Here is a 20,554-nt window from a genome sequence, read left to right on the forward strand (position 1 = left end):
CAATGTTTCTAAACCTGGAACAGATGTATAGGGAACAGACGGCCATTAAATGGGCTTCACGGTCATGCTTTTTTAAAAGATTCCTATTATATAAGATTAGGTGGAGGAAAAAAATTGAACTTTAATTCATTGGATTTATAACCTGTGGACAAGAGAATTTTATTGAGAGCTTTAATTGTCTTGGAATTTAACTTAAGAATTCTGGAATTTAATTTCTTTGTGTTCTTAATCTTTGAAGTCAGTTTTTCCATGGCCATTTGATAACAGCAAAGCACAGATATTCAAATTCGGGACACCTCTGTTTGGTGGCGTTTTGTGTTTGGAATATCTTTATACTGTTGCATAATCTCATTGCCTATCCTCTGGGAAGATCTAGTAGACCATGTGTCTAGATTTAATGTGGGAAGAGAAATAGAATAAGGAGACCTCTAAGCATTAGGTAGAGCAAGGTCCTAGCATTAATTTAAATGACACACCGTCCTCACTTATTTTTAGAGGCTTCTAGATCAAAACCCACACTGCTCACCAGTGGTCCCAGAAATCTGCACAAAAGAGCCCTGCTGGCATTAAGAGAATGTCTTCATGAGGGTCAGAGTAGTATCTGGATAAGTGGTGATCGCCTCTGAGGCCCACAGTCACATCCCTGGAGAACCAATGACTAATTACTAACCCAATGTTTAAAGGAGCAAAAAATTGGAAATGTTATGGAAAATAGTTACCCCTCACTCCTCATGGAGAGATTTCTATGTAGAGATTTCAAGTAAATCTCCTCGTCCTATGCACTGCCACTCTCTACTCATAGCCACTGCTCATTCACTGTTTGGTGGGAAGAAATTAGTAGCTCAGGTTTCCAAATCAGATGTCTCTTCAATATTTAGGACATAAGCTCTTTCCTTCTCTAGCAACCCAAACCAGTGAGTGGGAGGTGGTGATAGTGGGTAAGTCTCTGTCTGGGAAGCATTAACAACCTCATTTTTTCCTCTCTTTTAAGCCCCATTCTTTAAACTAGCAAGAAAAGTAATAATACTTCCATTTTTATCTGCCCGCCTTGTGTAACTATTTCTCCAACAGTTCTACACTTAAGCAGAGAATAAGGGTGTTATCTATTAGATACTCACTCCTAGATATTCTAATTGTCTTAAATATTTATTTTCAATATCAAAATGGGAACATTCATTCCTATATATTTGTCCTGGGAATATTCTCTGGTTTCTAAATGCTATGTTAGAACTTCATTTTTCCAGAAAAAAATGAAGGTCAAGTAAACATACTGTTTTAGATTTTATAAATCCCCTCATGTTATATTTTTGGCATGAAACAAAGTCATGTATTTCATAGGTTTTGCATTTGTATTGGGAAGAAAACTTTTCATATACATAACATTTTTTTACATTAATTTTTTTTAATTTATAAAATTTCTTCATGAACCCCCATCCTATACTTCTGGATAGCTGGAAAACCCAAACTTGTTAGGTGGACATTGACTTTTGTTTGGACTATAATAACCCCACCACTCCCCTCTATATTTGGGAAAATCTCTACTCCTAAATCTTTATGAGATTCAGTGACTACTGCTGACTCTAGAAACTGAAAGTCTTTTCCCCAGCTTTCCTTGCAGCTAGTTGCAGAACCTAGGTTTTGACAATAAGATGCACCACATTATACTTTGGCTTAGAAGCTGGGATGCAAAGAACCAGGAAGTATGCAGAATCCATTCTGTCAATATCGGCAGGAAAGGCAGTAGGTGCGTCCATTTCCCAAAGGCGGCAACAGTGGAAAGGGTTCTAGCATTATTTATTGTCCAGCATTGATCATGGAAGCTATTCCAGTGGAGACACTCTTTCTCAACAGTGCTGTCTTGATGGACCAGTTCTGCAGGATGATTTGGACTTTATCTCTGAGTACGAAGCCTCCAAGTCTAGTTTTCCAGCAGTCACAGAGATTGTTACCATCTAATAGTCTTAATAAATCTGATTTTCTGCTTAAATTAACCAGATGTGGTTCTATCACTTGAAAGTACGAATCCTGATAGATGCCATGTTCAGTGAACACTGTCCCAGTCTGTGCCAGTAAAAACAGTTTCCTATCAGTTTAAAGCAACCTTTCCCAAGGTAAAGTCTCACTTCTGCCTTCTCCCCTTTTTCCTCCACAAAAAAATACCTAGGTTTTTTTTTTTTAGCCTCTAAAATTTTTTCAATTGTAGATTAATCTGTCCCAAATACATATTCATCCAAAACAGTACTATCTTTGCTATTAATTCTGTGGTGGCCATAGTAATAATGGGCCTATAGAATAAAGAGCTCTGTTTTAATGTCCCATTAACAAAAATCTTCACAACCTCTGAGTGCCATAATCCACATGTCTCAGTGCCTACTTAGTATACCTGTATTGGTAGCTGTCTGGGATTGGAGAAAGGTAGAAGGGGCGTCATAGCAAGTCTTTTGGAATGATAAATTCAGTGTATTGAATTTTAATACTTTTAAAAATAAATTAGGTGATATCTAAAGGGCCCTAAAATAGACTCAAAGGAGAGATATAAAGAATGGTCTGGTCCTAAAGAAGAGCACAGAATAACAGTGAAGTTGAGAATAATAGACTCTCAGACTTCAAATGCAGAAATAATTGCTATAAACATAAAGGATCTGAGGAGGCTATGAGGCCTTAGAAGGGAACAGGCATTGGGGGAGGGAAGCTAAGAGAACATCAGAAGTAAAAACATAAAGGCAGAAAGGAGAATTGCATTTTATAAGACAGCTAAAAGATAAAGTTGGTTGGAGTAGAATGTGAAAGAAATGAAAGGGAAATTAATAGACTATCTTTGCTCTAGTTTATATTGTGAAATATCTTGAATGCCAGGCTAAAGATTTTGGATATTATCCTATATGTTATGGAGTAATATTAAAGAATTTTATGCGAAATGATGAGAACATATTAGTTCGATAAGATTCTGAATTAATGAGATTAAAGTGAGGAAAGGGGGATGTAAAGCCCATGATAAAGCAAGCACTGACAAAACTGTGGCTCTGAGTGAGGAATCAGGATACTAGCTGAATCCAAATTGAAACGAAAGTACCAAGCCTGGAAGTTTAGGAGAAGGACTTAAGTATGGACAGAAACACATATAATATGGATATTACAAGAGTAAACTTATTTGGAAGAATAAGATGCTAAATTCCATTGATTCTGAGTTGATAACACTACTAACGAGACACACAAGCCACTCAAGACTGTGGAAAGGTTTCTGGGGTGTGTGTGTTTTTATTTGCCAACTTTACCAAATTCAATGAGTGCATTAAAGCAATACGAACAGTCAAAATTTCTGAAAACTTACTTATTATTTACTAGAATTATTTATCTCTTTTCTTGAATCACTGCCTGATTTTAGTTGAAATTACATAGCATGAAGTGATTATTCAAAAGAAATCACAGATAATTGGGCAAATGAACATATGCAAGCAGAGACTAATAAAGACACAAAATACCTAAACTAGTAGTTGTTTTACAATTTTATTATCATTGGAATGCATCCTTTGATTTGACATGATACAATTTCTCACAACAGGTATAGTTCACCTTGATCTTGACCTTTTTTTTTTTTTTTTTTTTTTTTTTTTTTAAGATTTTATTGGGGAAGGGAAACAGGACTTTATTGGGGAATACTTGCATACTTCCAGGCCTTTGTTCCAAGTCAAGTTGTTGTCCTTTCAATCTTGGTTGTGGAGGGCGCAGCTCAGCTCCAGATTCAGTTGCTGTTGCCAGTTGCAGGGGGCACAGCCCACCATCACTTGCGGGAATCGAACCTGCAACTTTGTGGTTGATAGGATGCGCTCCAACTAACTGAGCCATCCGGGAACTCAGCGGCAGCTCACCTCAAGGTGTTGTGTTCAATCTTAGTTGCAGGTGCGCTATCCACTATCCCTTGCGGGACTCGAGGAGTTGAACCAGCAACCTTGTGGTTGAGAGCCCACTGGCCCATGTGGAAATCGAACCGGCAGCCTTCAGAGTTAGGAGCACGGAGCTCCAACTGCCTGAGCCACCGAGCCAGCCCATTGATCTTGACTTTTTAAAATGTATTCAGCAGTTCTCTAAAACTTCAAGTTTGCCTATATTACATGTATGTTGTACACCCAAACATAGAACGTGAGGGAATTAATAGTGTAATAACTGGTGTTGAATTTGTTAATTCCTTTAATATTTTTATTTATTTATTTTTTTAATTTAAATTTATTGGGGTGACAATTGTTAGTAAAATTATATAGATTTCAGGTGTACAATTCTGTATTACATCATCTATAAACCCCATTGTGTGTTCACCACCTAGAGTCAGTTCTCCTTCCATCACCATATATTTGATCCCCATTACCCTCATCTCCCACCCTCCACCCTCCTTACCTTCTGGTAACCACTAAACTATTGTCTGTGTCTATGAGTTTCTGGTTTCACTGATATGTGGTATATAAACCAAAAACAACAAAAGAACAAGACAAACAAATGAGAAACAGAAACTCATAATATATTTTATGTTTGACCAAGATTATTGCTGAGTTGCCTCTAAATCATTTCAACCATATGATCCTATAAGAAGTATATAGGGACTTGTCTTGGGAAGGATTCATTTGGGAGAATTGGTTTTTATTTCACCACATACTCAAAAATGAAGTTGTTTCTAACAGATTGGAGCTTTCATCTTTCTACTGTTTGTTATCAAAAGTTACTTCCCAAGTTCATCGTTCTAAATCAAACAAGCTTGGAAATAATCAAGACTTAGGAACTTTAAGAGTATTATAATTTGACTAACACTTGATAATGCTTTATGGTACATTTTAACAGGCAAGAAAATTACATATTTTTTTTCTTCCTGACTCACCTCTACATCACAACTATGATAGAGATACTATGAACTTTATCTTGATTCACTTGGAAAAAGTAAAAGTACATAATAAAAAAGAAGTTCTAAGATAAATTGACTACTATTACTAGCATCACTGCTATTAGTATTATTTATAATTGCTACTCCCTTCTAGAAGGAGCCTCTTGCCAAAGGAATCATAAAAGCTACCGATTTTCACTTCTGTGGAAATGGATTTGTGGGTATTAATGTCTCCTTTGTCACATCTTTTTATTTTATCCAGCAAAGTAGAGAGAAAAGCTAAACTAGGCAGAACAAATAGAAGTTCTTTGACTTGTATGACAGAAAATTCTCCCAGGTGGAAGCTTCAAACAGCTATAATAAATCTTGATTTAGAGTAGTATAATATTTCATGATAAAAGATATTTCATTTCCCTAAACTGCTGTATTGCACATGTCTATAACAGAAGACCAAAAAACATGAAATTTTTATTGACTGATAAAAACAGGACTGATAGTTACTTAGAGTTTGAAAAAAAAAGCAGTAATCTAATTTGTGAAATTAAAATAGGATTATAAATTGTAGGATGGTGTTAGTACCTATATCATAGGATTTTTTGAGGGTCAAAAGAGACAATGTGTATAAGGTCTTTGTCACAATCAGTGTCCCACTGTAGATACTCTATCAAGCTACCTATTAGCAACATTACCAGTGTTACTTCTATCACTATTAGTATACCTCAAGTAACATAATATAGTAATTAAAATTATTTCTATTACACCTAAATGACTTTCATTATATTAAGCGTTACTATTCAATTAGAAATCACACTATTTTTTTCTACTTATTTTCACACTTAATGCAATTTAATATCAATCAGGATTAGTGGTATAGTCATCATAAACCTATTTGATAATTTTAATGGACAAAGCCCAACTTTAATTAGCCAATTCCTCACTCTAAACATTCCATTTTAGTTTATTTAAACAATCAGTATTTAACCCTAAGAAGAGTTCTCGGATTGTTTCATAAAGCTATGCTGGAGGTCATCATCAGATTACACTATAATATAAGTGGAGTGACTTGGAAATGCTTATCAGATCGCCATTGAGAGGCTGGTCTGGAGACGAATAGAATGTTGGCAGAAAGAATAGTTAGAAAGTTGTTGGAGTTATCCAGGAATAAAATGAATAAGAATGTGTCTATTTTGACAAATAAGAAGAAATGAAATGAAAAAAGACAGAAATACCTCACTTAGGTAGAAATTAACTTTGGGCAGTTCTAGTATCCAAAATAAAACTGTGAACCTGTTCTCAAAAAAAAAAAAAAAGAAAAGAAAAGAGATGGTGGGGGCAAGAGGGGGCTACAGGCACACACACTAGAAAGTGGCCCTCAGTCCTTACTCTGAGTCTATTTATTTTTACTTTGAAAATCATGCAATCCATCCTAGGTTGTAAAGAATTTCAAGATGAAGGAGAATTAAAAAAAAAAAAAAAAAGTAAACACGAAAGCAGAAAAACTAAAAAAACTGTTATGAAAACAACAATCTGATGTCCTTGATGTGGGGAAAATACGAGCAAAAGTATAGCAATACCTCTAGAGAAAAATCTTCATCTAACATCATCATCAAAATGAATGGCTATCTTTACAACTCAACCAGAGGGAGGAAGTGTTCTCTCCAGAATTCCTGAGAGCTACAGATGGTCAGTGGCCAAGGGAGATGATTCCCAAGAGGGCAGAAGGAGAGGGGTAGGGAGAGAAAACAGCCAAGTTCCCTAGAGGACTGCTGGCAATAGGAGGGCAGCATGGGAGTGCCGACTGGGAGGAGCGGAGAGGAGACCAGAGGGACTGGGCGTTGAAGTAACACCTTGGAACCCCACGTGCACACTGTAATACCCTCCTCGCTACAACTGGAATCAGGGTTCAGAACAACTTCCACCTCAACTTCTGAAAAGCAAAGAAGCTTTCAGTGACAGCAACATTCTGATTAATGGGAAAAGCTTAAGTTTTATTTATGCCTTGATGTTTAAAATTTCTGTCATCTGAGACAAAATAGCTTAACAGTTTTAAGACCTGACTTTAGAGTCAGGCGGATCTAAATTTAAATTGCTAATTTAGCCTGGTTGTAGTAGTATTACTTTGGACAAGATATTTAACCTCTCCAAGTCTTTTTTCACAGTAGTAATAATAATGCTGACTTCCTTGGATGGTTATAAAGATGAAGTAATACATTTAAAGTTGTATTAGTTATTGATTGCTGTGTAAAAATTTATCACAAAACTAGTAGCTGAAAACAGTAAATAGTTATGTCACAGTCGCAAAATCCAGTCCACAGTTAGGGGAAGGGATTACACAAGACATGAATTCCAGGAGGTGGGTCACTGGGGGTCTTCTTGGAAGCTGCCACAATTGTGTTTAACAAAGTGTTAGCACATTATAAGAGTTCCATGTATGCTAGCGCCTATGATTATTGTCATCTGGAAAATTCACCAAACAGCTCTTTCTTTATTGTTAGCAAAAACGAATGAGGTACTACTTGTGCTCAAGCTTCAAATAATATCCTAAAGAACAAGTAAAATGGGATCTACCCAAATATGAAACTCATGTCACCAAATATTAATCCAGCAAGTTTTACCTGAACATACAATATTAGAAATCATTTGTATCTGGGAAGGAGGGATGACGGTCAGAAGCAAATGACCATGCGAGGGCCAGTATCATCTGACAACTCAGAAGATGTGTAAAAGTGTCCTGCTGTCACCACAACCACCAGGTTAACACTTGTGTTAACTAGTATCCTGCAATCTCTGCTCTCTGGTAGATCGAATGGTGATGTGGAGGAAAGAAAATTAAGTGTCCATTACCTCAGGAATTGGCAGAATGTTAGACTGATTTTTGTAAATCAAATAAGATTTCCCTCAAATTATGTGACTACAAGTTGCATGAGAATTAGAACAATTTGATGGTCTAAATCCTTAACTGTCTCTCTAGTCTGCCAAGAAAATATTAAAGATGTCAAAACGGGTCACTACCACTGTTATAAACATGAAGAGCCCTCAGACAAGCACAATTTTGGATACTGTGGTCACCCTAAAATGAACAAGCTCAAATCCATTACACTCTAAATTGCATCTTTGTCCCCAAGCCACCCACCAGCAAAATGTCCTAAGAGAGCTACTAATTTAAAGGCAGAATTAATTATAAGTGATTTAGTGACAGATGCTCTGCATTTGGGCTCCGACTGAAATGCCTCTATGTTCTGGGCATGAAGCTGGTGTTCTACTCTAAAGATTTTGCTGCAGCCATGCAGTGCTACCTGGTGGGTGGCTTGCTTGCAACCTGTTTGGGCAAACCACTGCGACTTAGCCTAATTTTCTGATTTCCCCAGCTTGTTGTCCCTCTTGCTGGCACTCTTCTTCTTTCCTTGTGACTAAGGCACAGTCTTATTTGTCACCGTGCGTCAAGAAAGAAGATCCATACCAGAAAAATATTTCTGCCCTCCCTTCTCTATCAGCCAGGCAAGGTACTTCAGACAGAAAATGCTGGCCCTACAAAGATAGTCATTTGACTCTTTGGTACTAATCAGTGCCTTAATAGTTCCCAGCTACTATGTCAGTCAACATTCCTACTTTCCCACAAACCATCTGATTCCTCAAGCTAGAAAAGACACCTAGAATTTTTAAACATTTATTGAAAAATGTAAAATGTTTGCATTTTAGAAAAGTTAGAAATATAAAACATTCTTAAGAAGAAAATAAATAATTGGAACACACTTTCTGGTCTGTTAGATGAATTATTTTAAAGAGTTCCTCATGTCCTATGGAAGTCCTCAGTATGTATCAAGCTTAGAGAAAAAGAAAAGTTCTGCTTTAATTTTGTAACTTATATGCCTTGGGTAAATGTTGGCCAATGATATTTCTTATATTTTTCATTTTGATTGACATATTTTTTAAGTTCAATCTAGCATATTTTGAACTCTGAATTCCAATATGTCATGCAAGGTAAAATAACAAACTTTATTATCTTTTTCTTGTAAAAATTAAGCTTTACCCATAGACAGGTTTGGAGAGTAACAGGGTACTTGGGAAACTCTGCCCTCCTTTTTGCCTACTTAAACTATTTTTTTTTTTTAGCTTTGCTTGGCTCTATAAATGTTACTCTTATCCCATATGTTCTATCCACCAAACTTCCAGAACACTACCAATTTTCTTTCATAGTGTCTACCTTTCAGCTTGCCATATAAATTTTGTGCAGTTATTATGCTCAACAATCATGACTTGAAAAATATAAAGAAAATTTATTTCTGTCTCTTACTATTTCTTAAAGTATATTCTATGGGCTGGATCTTTCTTGATACCTGGATGAAAATTAATGCAGGCCCCTTGACGTTTTCTGGTACCTCTTAGGTAATAAAAACGTATGTGGTCATCGTAATACACTCGCAGTAGAGCAATTAGTTTATTTACTCTTATATAATGGTAGAAATTTAATCTTGTATTAAAGTTAGGACAAATACCTCCTTTGAAACTTTTATATCATGGTCTTACTCGTAGTGATAGTTCCACACACAAAAAAAAATCTCGTTAAATGACACTTTTACATATTTTGAGAGGCAAAAAAAAATGTACAGCAGAAGAGATTATAGAAGATGTTTAGGAAAAACTATAAACAAGGAAGAAAGTCTTCTTGAGAAAATGAGCATTGGCTTAATGTTAAGAATAAGGCTAAACTCAGAATGCTTGGAAAAGATCCAGAGAGAAATGAAAGAACCAATAAGAATCTATCTCTAAGTCTGATTTCTGACTCTGTGCTGCATATCGGCATTGCCTAACTGGCAAAGAGCCTATATCATTATCATCCTGGCCGTCTCCAACAAATTATTGACTTCTCTTATATGCTTACTTGATAGTTTTAAGGATGTGACTGCCATGAAGACAGTACAGTCGGAGTGCAGGAATTAGGGAGGCAGAAACACAGAGTCTTGAACTGAGGCAAGGTGGGCCGGAGTTAGCAATCCTTTGGCTGTGGACCTTCAAATAGCTGCAGGCCGCCCTCCCATTAGCAATAAACCTGTGGAATGACGCTGTGCAGGAGTGATAGTGGAACACTGCTGTCTAGTAGAAGGTCATGCAGCAGACCATTATGCTACATGAAAACTACAGCATTCATTAAAACACACATACACACACAAACTGAAAAATAGCCTTACATTAAAATTGCCTCAAGCTACCTGCATTTATTTAGAAAGAGAAATTTGAAGTGTTGGTCATCTAGAAGCTCAGGTGAAAGTACTTAATATTATTACTGACTTGATATCGCCAGCCTTCCACAGGTGATGTGTGCTAAAGTATATAACCTCTGCCATGAAAAAAAAAAAAAAAATCCCAATGTAATCACACGTGATTTTTAAGTAGTAAAGTTCAATTTTGGAAAATCAAAACTTTCCTTGCTTGACCTGAAACTTTAAATTCCAAATAGGCACATGATTATGAACTAAATGGTAAAATTTTTCTAGCCTCTTCCCCTAACTTTTTTTAATTTCACAAGACAATTTTTGATGCCCTCATGCTGAGCCTCATCACTCATCAGAACATTTAAATTAAAAACATCTGACAGACAGACTGGGCTTATGAATTCATTTTCATAATGTTCAAATATCTACATCAATGCTCTGTGACTGTAAGTGGCTTTTTTTTAATAAGCATATTAAGCCAGCAGGAGTCATCTTGCTCGTTATATGTTCATGCAAGAATTAGATATTAAGAGATTCCTAGGTCAGTGTAATCAACTGCAATTTAAACTTTTTTTTTTTTTTTAAGGACTATCAGCATCTAGAGATGGGCTCTCGAGACTTCCAAAAAGAATGAAAAATGGAAAGGGGAAAAAAGAAATAATTGCATTATGATGTATTTTCTGATATCCTCAAGCCCCTTATCCTAAAACCTATAATTAAAGTATAAAAGATGATTAAAATTAAAATAACGGGGTTATAAAACATATATTCTACAAGTTTTTTTCCCTCTCTTTTTCAACAAAGTCTAAAACGTGGGCATCAACAAAGTTTATCTTGCCCACTTCATTTCTAATCTCAGTCAGACTCTCACAGCGAAGCTCCTCATTAGCTGCCAAGTCTCCACAGCTTGGCTCCCAGTGCCATTGTCCAGTTAGTTCTCTCTGCTCTCAGTCCTTGACGCCAGGCTTTCAGAGTGCAGCCATACCCAGTGACTCCCAGTGCCATGGGAAAGGGAAATACCAACCGTGTCACACATTATTCTTCTAAGTCCAAAACAATGTACCTCATCCAGGCTTCCTGAGAATTATCTTCTTAATCCCAGAAGTTTATTCTAATAGTCACCTAATATAGTCCCTGGCATATAACATGTGTTCTTTCAATGGCCTTTTTAATTAAACAGGTCATAACTTTTTGGCGCCCCCCCCCAAAAAAAAAATAGACATTCTGGTTCTCACATATTTTGCACTACACAGACACAGGGCCTGATAGCATCTGACTAACCAATCTTGCATAGAGAGAGGGAGACCATATGTGGTTGAATACAACCAAAAATCAGGTTGAAAACATTACTGAATAATTCAATGTTCAAGTAAAACTGAGCCACTTGATTTTCATTATCAATTCTTTGAGTCAGATAACAAATCATCATGATAACCATAAAACAAGATAGTTTTAAGCCACATACTGTGGCCGATATGTTATATACACATTGCCTCTGCACTGGGTTATATCACATGTATCAGGCAGGGAATGCCAGTTATTGCTATGGAACAAATAGCCCTAAAATAGCAGTGACTTCAAACAGCAAAGATTTATTTCTGGTTCACATTATGTGGCTAGCAGCACACCGTGTCAACCTTGCTTCCACAATCTCCGACAGGAGAAATGTTGTGGCGACTTGTGCACTGGTTTGTAAAAGCTTCAGCCTGGAAAAGACACACATCACTATCACTCACATTTTATCGGCCAAGCAAATTATTGACTTCAAGCGTGCCCAGAAGAAGACCAGAATATTATTAACAGCTCTAATGACACTATACAGAATATTAGAGCCTAAAGAGACTTTGGAGATTATCTTGTAATATCTTGTCATTTTACAGATGTGGAATAGGACTTTCACCCTCAAGCAAACATGCTATTGTAGGAAATGTGTGTGTTTGTACAGGAACAACCCAGATAAGGCAGCCTTTGATAAGGAGAGCTATTTTATTGGTTTACTTAGTTCAAAGAGAGTTGTACTAAGTTTTAGTTTGGTTCTGTTCTGGCCAGATATTTACCTATGGTAGAACCTATAAAGGTCTTTAAATAAATTTCTTAAAATGACAATAAAGAATTAATTTAAAGTCACTGGACTATCCAATAGCTAGTATAATAAGTTTAAACTATAATGATAGCAAAATATATTGCACATTTTCCATATACCAGGCACCATTCTGACATTTAATAGGTACACTTCATTCTCAGAACCGCTTTTTAAGGTGGGTATTCATACATTCCCCATTTGACTGAGATAACTGAGGAACTAAAAGGTTAAATAACTTGCCCAAGGTCACAAGCTATTTAGTAGTAGACTTACAGATTATGGATGATGAAGAATGAATACTCTTATTTTCTGCTATCCTAAACCATTGTATTATATATGAGGACTTCATTTACCTGTTGACCTAAATATGAAATAAATACACATAGCAATCTATAGTTAATATTCATTGTCAGTCTAATGTTAATTTCTACTTCCTTTAGCAATGTATGGCTAAAGGAAATGTCCCTGGCCTAACTAGGCTATTCCATTCTGTCTGTTGTACCCTGTAAGTCCCTTTAGAAGAGAAATCAGGCCAACATCTAGCACCATGCCAGCAACATAATTTATGCTTAATAAATATTTGTGGAGTGAATGAATGAATTCAAGTTCTCCATTGCCTTTGATTTATCATTGTCATTTAACATCTGAACTAGAAAGTCTTTTTATTAGTTTCTTTTTTTCTAAGTTAACATATATTTCAAAACCTTTAGGTTCTTGGTCTGAAAGTTCAAATATAGACTTTATGCAGTGTTAATTTCTGCCAATGCACTCCGCAAATTTTTGGCTGTGTATTTGGCCCAAGAAATCATTTTTTTTGGCTCTATTGCATGATATATTCTTCTGATCTCCCACATGCTGTTTAGTCATTTGGTAGCATGTCCTGTAGCCTTCATATGCACCCGCCAGTATCCTGAGCAGAGGGCTCTCCCTGAGTTTATGAGAAGAAATTCAGTTGCTTATGACCCTATTACACATGAATCCCCCACTGGTCCATAGTGTCCTCACCACTGTCCAGAATCCAGGCTCAGAATCTGTACAAACAGGTCAGAGAAGTCTGTTACCAAATATAAAATTCACAAAACTTCCCATTTTGTGTAGACATGTACCATGTACACTGGAAATTCTTTTTTTCTTCGAGTATTAATCACCAGCTACAACAAAATAGGGAGAAGTCAGGCATAAGGAGGGAAAAATAGAGGGGGAAAAAGAGACTTCAAGATAGACTATTATACCCTAAACTCTGTTGTCCATATCAGGAGAAAGACTGCATCATGACCCCCTTTCTGATTGTTATAGTAACTACCTAGTTTCCTATATGAACTCAGCTTTACATAGTTAATAGGAAATTCTTAAAGAATTTGAAAAAAAGACGTTGGCCTAGAAAGTATGCCTCAAATTGTGTTCCCTTGACTTGGTTTCCTAAAAATGCTTATGTATGTTCCATGTTAAATGGGCTATTTGATCAAATAGAATAGAAAAAAAATGAGTTTAGGACAATTAAATGGGTTTCTTTGTACAGACTGCTCAGCTGCATTTCAACACATACAACAGTATCAATAGAAATTCTAGGGTACCCTTAAGTTTATTATATTTTCCCATTCTTTTATACCAGCATGGTGAAATAAAGCTATGCTTTTGAATGTCTATTTTTCTATAGAAAACATATCTTTGTAAAACCATACTTGACAAGTAATTTTTTTTTAAATCCAAAGCTGAACTAAATTTTCCAAAAGCCCTATTGTTGAGAAACCATGTGTCAAATGAACATGCCATTTTAATACTCAGTCCTTCTAAACATAGACTACACACACACACACACACACACACACACACACACACACAATCAGTAAACCTTATTTATCTTGTTTGGGGGAATTAATGATTCAGTATTTTGCAGTTTCTTATTTGGCAGGATTTTTCCGTGAGTTGGCCGCTCACTTTCCACCTAATTAATGTGGTCAAAAATGACCACTAGAACCATTTATCAGCTCTATGTGATCCAGCAATATGCTTAAAACTCATGATCTCCTTCATCATCCGTCTTTCCCTTTGATTATTCGAGCCAGAAGAGCTAAGTTCAACTTTGATTATTATCACTTACTCACTGTTTAAGTTGGGCAAATTATTTCATCTTTGTTAATCTGTTTCCTCACTTACATTGAAAATAGTAATGCTTCTCTTGCAGAGTATTCAAGAGACTAAATGAGGACCTTTCTAAAAGAAGACTAGCACAACTCGTTAGCAGGAAGTGCTCTACAGATGTACTACCCAATATTCTGTCACTCCACCTCATTCCTACCTTCTTTTTACTTCACCATCTAATCTCCCTAAATCTTTTAGTAAAATAATAAAATATTCCAAAGTGTATTCTTTTTAAATCGTTTAATCAATTTCTAAATTGTCTATCTACTTGGTATAGTGAAGTTGTCTTAAGAGGCAGTTAAATTAGAATGGAAACTTAGAATGGAAAATTACTACCACGACATCGTGGGGTACATTAATCCAGTCATCCCTGCTCTGATCCTTCTAACCATAATTAGAAAGATACAACATTCCCTTCAGTGAAAATATTGCAGACAACTCTTACGAAAAGATGCCTAATGTTGACTTGGTTGAATGAACAAATTCAATAAACAAGCACTGGAGTGGCTGGAGACTGAGTCTGATTGACATCCATAGAATAGTCATTTTGTACTTTGCAGTAGGGCACTTTTGATGAGAATTTACATAAGACTCAAATATTCTGTCTTTCTGGGACCATTCTTGGAAATACCCAAAGTATTCATCTTCCCCTGGATCCTTGAATTTTTCCGTTTTCAAGATCTTGATCATCCTGCCAATCTTAGTCATTACTCATGAGGCATGCTGTTCCTTTATCTCAAGCCTTTTCTTCTGCCAAAGAGGTCAATATAATATATTTGAAATTAAGCCCACCTAGGGAATTTTTCTTCCCACCGTCCTTCATGAGGACTATATGAGTATAACATCAGCACCATCCATAATTCAAACTTGAATCTTCTCCTCCATAAATAGGTCATAATGAACTCCCCAAATAGCCATGACTATGGGGTCACGTAGGGTGGCAGTAGGCATACTGAGTGCTTGAACTACCTACTCAGGCAACTTTCTTGTACCTTTAGGATCTGCTGGTTTGACATTTGATTTGGTGACGGTGTGCTGTTAGGCAGATATAATGATACCAACTTACAAGGGGCAACTTGGATCACTTCATCCCCCGGTCCTATGGTCCCTACTGCGCTAGTTAGAAATAAGAGCTGCTTTTTGATAAGTACAGTTACTTTCCCAAAGGGAATTATTATGCTTCCTCTCTGTTATGGATTCTCCTCTTGGAGCTTTACTTGCTTTCACTTAATTTCCCAGTTTTCCAGAGACAATTTTATTATCACAGCATCTTCTAGGTCACTAAAGTAGAGTGGTATAACTGCTTGCTCTTCATTGCACTGAAAACTTCCAGGGTCATAGAATACATGCAGATGTAAAATGCATTACCTGTAAAGCATACCCACAAAAAATTTTTTAAAGAATTATACCTTTTTCTTAGTGGTAACAAGCTCAATGCATAATTATTTGTTTTTCACTGTGAAGAAAAAAAAAATCTTGATATTTTCCAGGTACTTCAAAGAGGTGAGAAGACATTATATTGTCAAGATTTTTATGCTCCTCTTCTGGTACTTGGTAAGGTGTCTTACAAAGGCTTCCAGGGCTTTTTTCTACTTCCTTTTCCCTCATATTTTAAGGATGTGATAAATGTGGTTAGCCAACATGACATTCAGTGAAACAATGATATAGCTACATTTCCTTTAGACAAAATTGTAGCACAAAGCTGGACAACTGATCAAAACCTGAGGAAAAGCACTAAGAATGTACTGTTTTCCCTTTCAGGTAAGAATAAACTGCTTCTGTTATCTTTTATTTGCTGGACAAAAGGGGGAAATATTTGCCAGTTTAATAGCTATATAACAGATTCAATGGGCTGTGATGATTTTCTCGACTAAGGAGACCTCACCAAGAAAAGCAGCTATAATTGGATTTACCACCTGATAAAGCTTATAATAACCCACAACCATACTCCAAGATACATTTGTCTTCTGCATTAACCTAACTGTGGATGTGATAAAAACCATCAATCTTCATATTTCAAGACTTCAGTGGTAGTACTAACATCTACAATTTCTCCAGAGATACAGAGTTGATTTCGATTCAATCTTTCAGAAGACAATGGAAATTCCAGATGCTTCAACTCTGCCGTTTCTACCACAATGGGATTTATACCGGTGGTTCTCAACCCACAGCAAAATTGTGATACAAGAAAGTATCATTATATCCCTCTTTTTATTTCCTTTTGCTTCTTCCTCCCAACTCTATAGACTTAAAGCTTGATTTCTTACCCTTCTATAAGCAATGCCTGAGAAGACACTATGTCATTTGCCCTCTGAAATACATTCATGTCCAAATGAGAAAGATTACAAGCTTCAAACAGAACCAAATGGATTTCTAATTGTAAACCCATCACTTGCTAAATCATGTGTGACTTTGCTCACATTAATGAATATCTCTGAGTCTCAGTTTTCTTGTCTACTAAAGAGTAAAAAATTGAAAGACTTATGAGGCAAAAATCACTGAACATAGGCATTTATAGTAACCACTGGGTTGTAAAGTGCATATTGATCTTTTGGCCTAAAAATACTCCAAATCTCCAGGCCTTCTGTATACTTCCTTTGGATTTCTCTGGGAAACATAATCTTGTTCCCTTTCTCTGTCTAGATCAAGTTTCCTCTTGTGTATACTCCCTTAATACCATCTCTCTCCCCTTTCCAGTGTTTGTCTCATTTGATATCTTATATTGATTTTTGTATTTACTTGATTATTGTCTGTCTTTACCAATGTTCTATATGCCCCTTGAGGGGAAGCCATGCCTGCTTTTGCTCATTTTTTTAGTCAGTGCTTAGCATAGTGTTGACCAATGTAGGCACTTAAAAATTAGTTGACTGAATGAATGAATATCACAAGACAACAATTGATGAGCATGTACTATGGGTAATAATACTCTATGTCATATGCTTTATGTCCACTACATATATAATACCCAAACATCCCTCATATTTCTCCATCATAAATTTGGAAAAGTGAGATTTAGAGAAAGCTGAATGCTGAGATTTTTCTCACCATTTTCCTCACTTGGCTGGGTATGTCCTCTCTTTACACAATATCTTAGTCACACATCCAAAAATCTCAGGTCCATGGTATAATTTGTCTATACTCTTAAGACTTCTAACACAATATAGCATGGGGACTCTAGTCTGCATCAGACACACTTGAAAACCTGGTTTGAGGACTTCCCTCATGCGTGGAGATTCTGATTCTGCAAGGAGAGAGACCAGAGTATCTGTGTTTTTATTAAATACCTCAGGTGATTCTGATACAAAGACTATACATACCGCTTAAGAAATGTTGAGATCTAGGAGTCTGGAGCTGGAAAGGAAACAGGTGGTAGAGTTAGAATGTTCTAGTAGTAGATCACAGAGAACTTTATTGTTGGAGGAAAGAAATTCTCACTCTTGGAAGCTAAACTTCAGTATTCTGAAATGCACAAGTGTTCCAGCTAGTCAGGGATTGTTAACTAGTACTGTCGTATGCAAAGAAAGTATCAACACTGACAACTTTAAAAATATATGCTGGAAAATTGACTTCATAGTCTAAGAAATCTTGATTCAGTTGTAAAAAAAACACTAGAATTATTTATTTCTAGTGAACTGTTTTTCATTCATGCCTCATTACCATGCAGCCTAACAATACTCATGAATAACTCTGTGTGGTATAGTGCCTTTGTGTAATTAGAACAGTGATCTCTGTGGATCTCAGTCTTTTTAGATGACTTCCCTAGAACCACAGATATTTGATCACAACTTTAAAATAAATAGTGAAAGTTGTGTGTGTGTGTGTGTGTGTGTGTGTGTGTATGTACATATATATATATAAAGAGAGAGATTTGGGGTGATTGCTTTGGAATTTTCTATACCCTACTGGAAAGAGAAAACTGGAATATACTTTCTAGAGGGAACTTTGGCATCTCTAAGTATGACAACTGAGATCTTGGAGATGACACAAAATGATCTGTGCTCTTCTAGCCACTCCATATGGCATCTCTAAGCAGTGGACAAAGGAGCCTGGTATGCCTCACTGAGGCACATATTTCTAATGCTAATGTAAGACTTCATGTATAAGAATGGGCACTTTCACTCTGTGAGTTAAATGATATACCTTGCCTTTGTTTGTCATAGAGATTATTGGATTATTTTTCTTTTAAATGTTTGCTATGAGCTCTATGAAAAACAAATAGAATTTTACCTGAGCATCTCCTTTATGTAATTCTCTTGAGTCTTCAAATTTTAACAGTTAAACAGGTACAACAAAACTAAACAAATTGAGCTAAAAATAAATATATTATCAAATCAAAGGGAACTCAAATCTGATCCTAGAGATTTCAAGTTCAGGCAACTCTTCATTAAAACAATATAAATATTATATTGAAATATGTAATTGTTAAGCTAAGACTCTGAATTCAAATTGACCATAGTTCAATATAAGTTTTGCAATTTATCAGCTGAGTGATTAGAGGCAAAGTTCTTTAACTATTCCAAGACCCAGTCCATTCATCAGTAAAATGGAGATACCTATTGATGTGAGAATTAAATGACAGTGTGTATTTAAGAGTGCATTAAAATGTACCTGGTGCAAGGTGGATATCAAGAATTATTCGTTTTTATTATTACTAGTCATCACTGATATAAAAATCATTGAGAACAATCATGATAGTGGTTATCATGGAGATATGAGAAAAAAGACCAGCGATATGAGAAAAAAGACCGACAAATCTCAAATCTGGAAGTACCATAAATTGTGGCTACAGTTGTTGATAAACTCTGATTTCCTTTTCAATTCTGCCTTTTCGACTCTGATAGACACTTTCCTTTCTCAGCCTCGTTGTAAAAAAAAAAAATAAATATATATATATTTAAGAATTTGAGGTTAACTTACCTGTTGAACAAAATGCCAAAGGTTCCTTTGGTTCCCAGTTTTCAAGTTTCATGGTTGTTTAGATGTTTTCTGGAGGAGAGAAACTGTTGTAACACTCAAATGGTAGCAGCACTTTTATCAGATGGTCCAATAGTCTGTTTTCTTGATGTGAAGAGCTAAACACGGCCCACACAGCTGTCATTTAGCATTCTCACCCCTGAAAAGAAAAATTAAAGAAAGCTGGAAACTCGCTATTTTTCTGTTTCAAAATTAGACAAGGTCAGTAAAACTGTCATCTTTTCTCAGAAAAGCATTGGCTGTGGTCCCAAAGGCACATTGAATTGTGGAAAACATCCCCATTGATTTTTTTCAGGACACAGCAGAATAACTGGGGACACAGCAGGCCACAAGTTGAAAATTATTAAGAAGGCAACTGAAATGTAAATGAGGACCCATGAACTCACATTAATGTTGCTTTGCTTTATTTGCTAAACAAAGAAATAATTTGGGTTTTGATTTTACTGTTAAGTATCTGGCTAAAGGTTGATTAACATAAAAGTATTTAATTTGGGGCACTTAATTTGAGAAGAGTGTGCCTAACTTCTATGGATGTGAATTAACTTTGGACTGAGAATTACAGGTAGATGCCCAAAGCAGTATTCTGTCAGCCAGAGTTGCAATACTGGAATGTACTCATGTACGGTGGTGGATTTGTTTCAAGTAACTCAATTTGCATTACTGTGGATCTAAGAGGAAATCATAATTTGACTCACATGCTAATGGAGTATAGAAGAGAAAGGGCAAATAATAGTGCTGAGTACATATAGAATCACATCATATCTTATTAAAACCTTTTAATTTGACAAGATAACACTACAGATAATAGTGCTGCTTTCTTAAAACTTTTATCCTTAAGCATAGTATTTCAAAGACTAAGAAAGACATTATAATTAATACAATAATTCATGTGAATAAGACAAGATTGAGATATTTGCTGTTTCTTCCTCAGAATTGTTTCTTCTCTAGCTTTCATTAGGTGAAAACACTTTTGAGTGAATTCTTAATAAGCAATATTTTACACCCAGTTAGATTCAAGCTATAAAAACATCCTATCAGGTCAGGATGTCCTTTTCAAGAAAAAGAAAGTGGCCAGGAATTCTAAGGCCAGCTGGAAGTTAAAAACTGCACTAAATTGTAACTAGGAAATAAAGGGTAAATTAATATGTGTTACAGGGAAGGGATATTTTCCTGAAATTTGAGTTAATCCTCTACCAAAGGATTATTTTTGGATTATCACCAAAGGATGCTAAACAAACTAAACCATAAATGGAAAAATTATGTTGAAAATGA

At 35.9% G+C, this 20,554-nt stretch overlaps 1 long non-coding RNA gene across 2 annotated transcripts in view; it reads right to left on the minus strand.

The window, feature by feature from the left end:
* Window positions 1-19,413, minus strand: part of LOC141573205 (uncharacterized) — a 76,113-nt gene extending 56,700 nt beyond the window's left edge. Inside the window, exons 1-3 of one of the 2 annotated variants that reach the window (XR_012498890.2) lie at window positions 19,226-19,413; window positions 17,626-17,659; window positions 13,329-15,676 (exon numbers count right to left, since the gene is read on the minus strand). This is a non-coding gene — a long non-coding RNA (uncharacterized LOC141573205). Of the gene's footprint in view, window positions 1-13,328; window positions 15,677-17,625; window positions 17,660-19,225 lie in introns of those variants that run through there. The other variant, XR_012498891.2, reaches the window with a different exon arrangement.
* Window positions 19,414-20,554: the final 1,141 nt, after the last annotated feature.

The sequence above is a fragment of the Rhinolophus sinicus genome, chromosome 4 (genome assembly GCF_057876585.1).
Source record: "Rhinolophus sinicus isolate RSI-liver-muscle chromosome 4, RSI-T2T, whole genome shotgun sequence".
In the NCBI taxonomy this organism is placed as follows: Eukaryota; Metazoa; Chordata; class Mammalia; order Chiroptera; family Rhinolophidae; genus Rhinolophus; species Rhinolophus sinicus.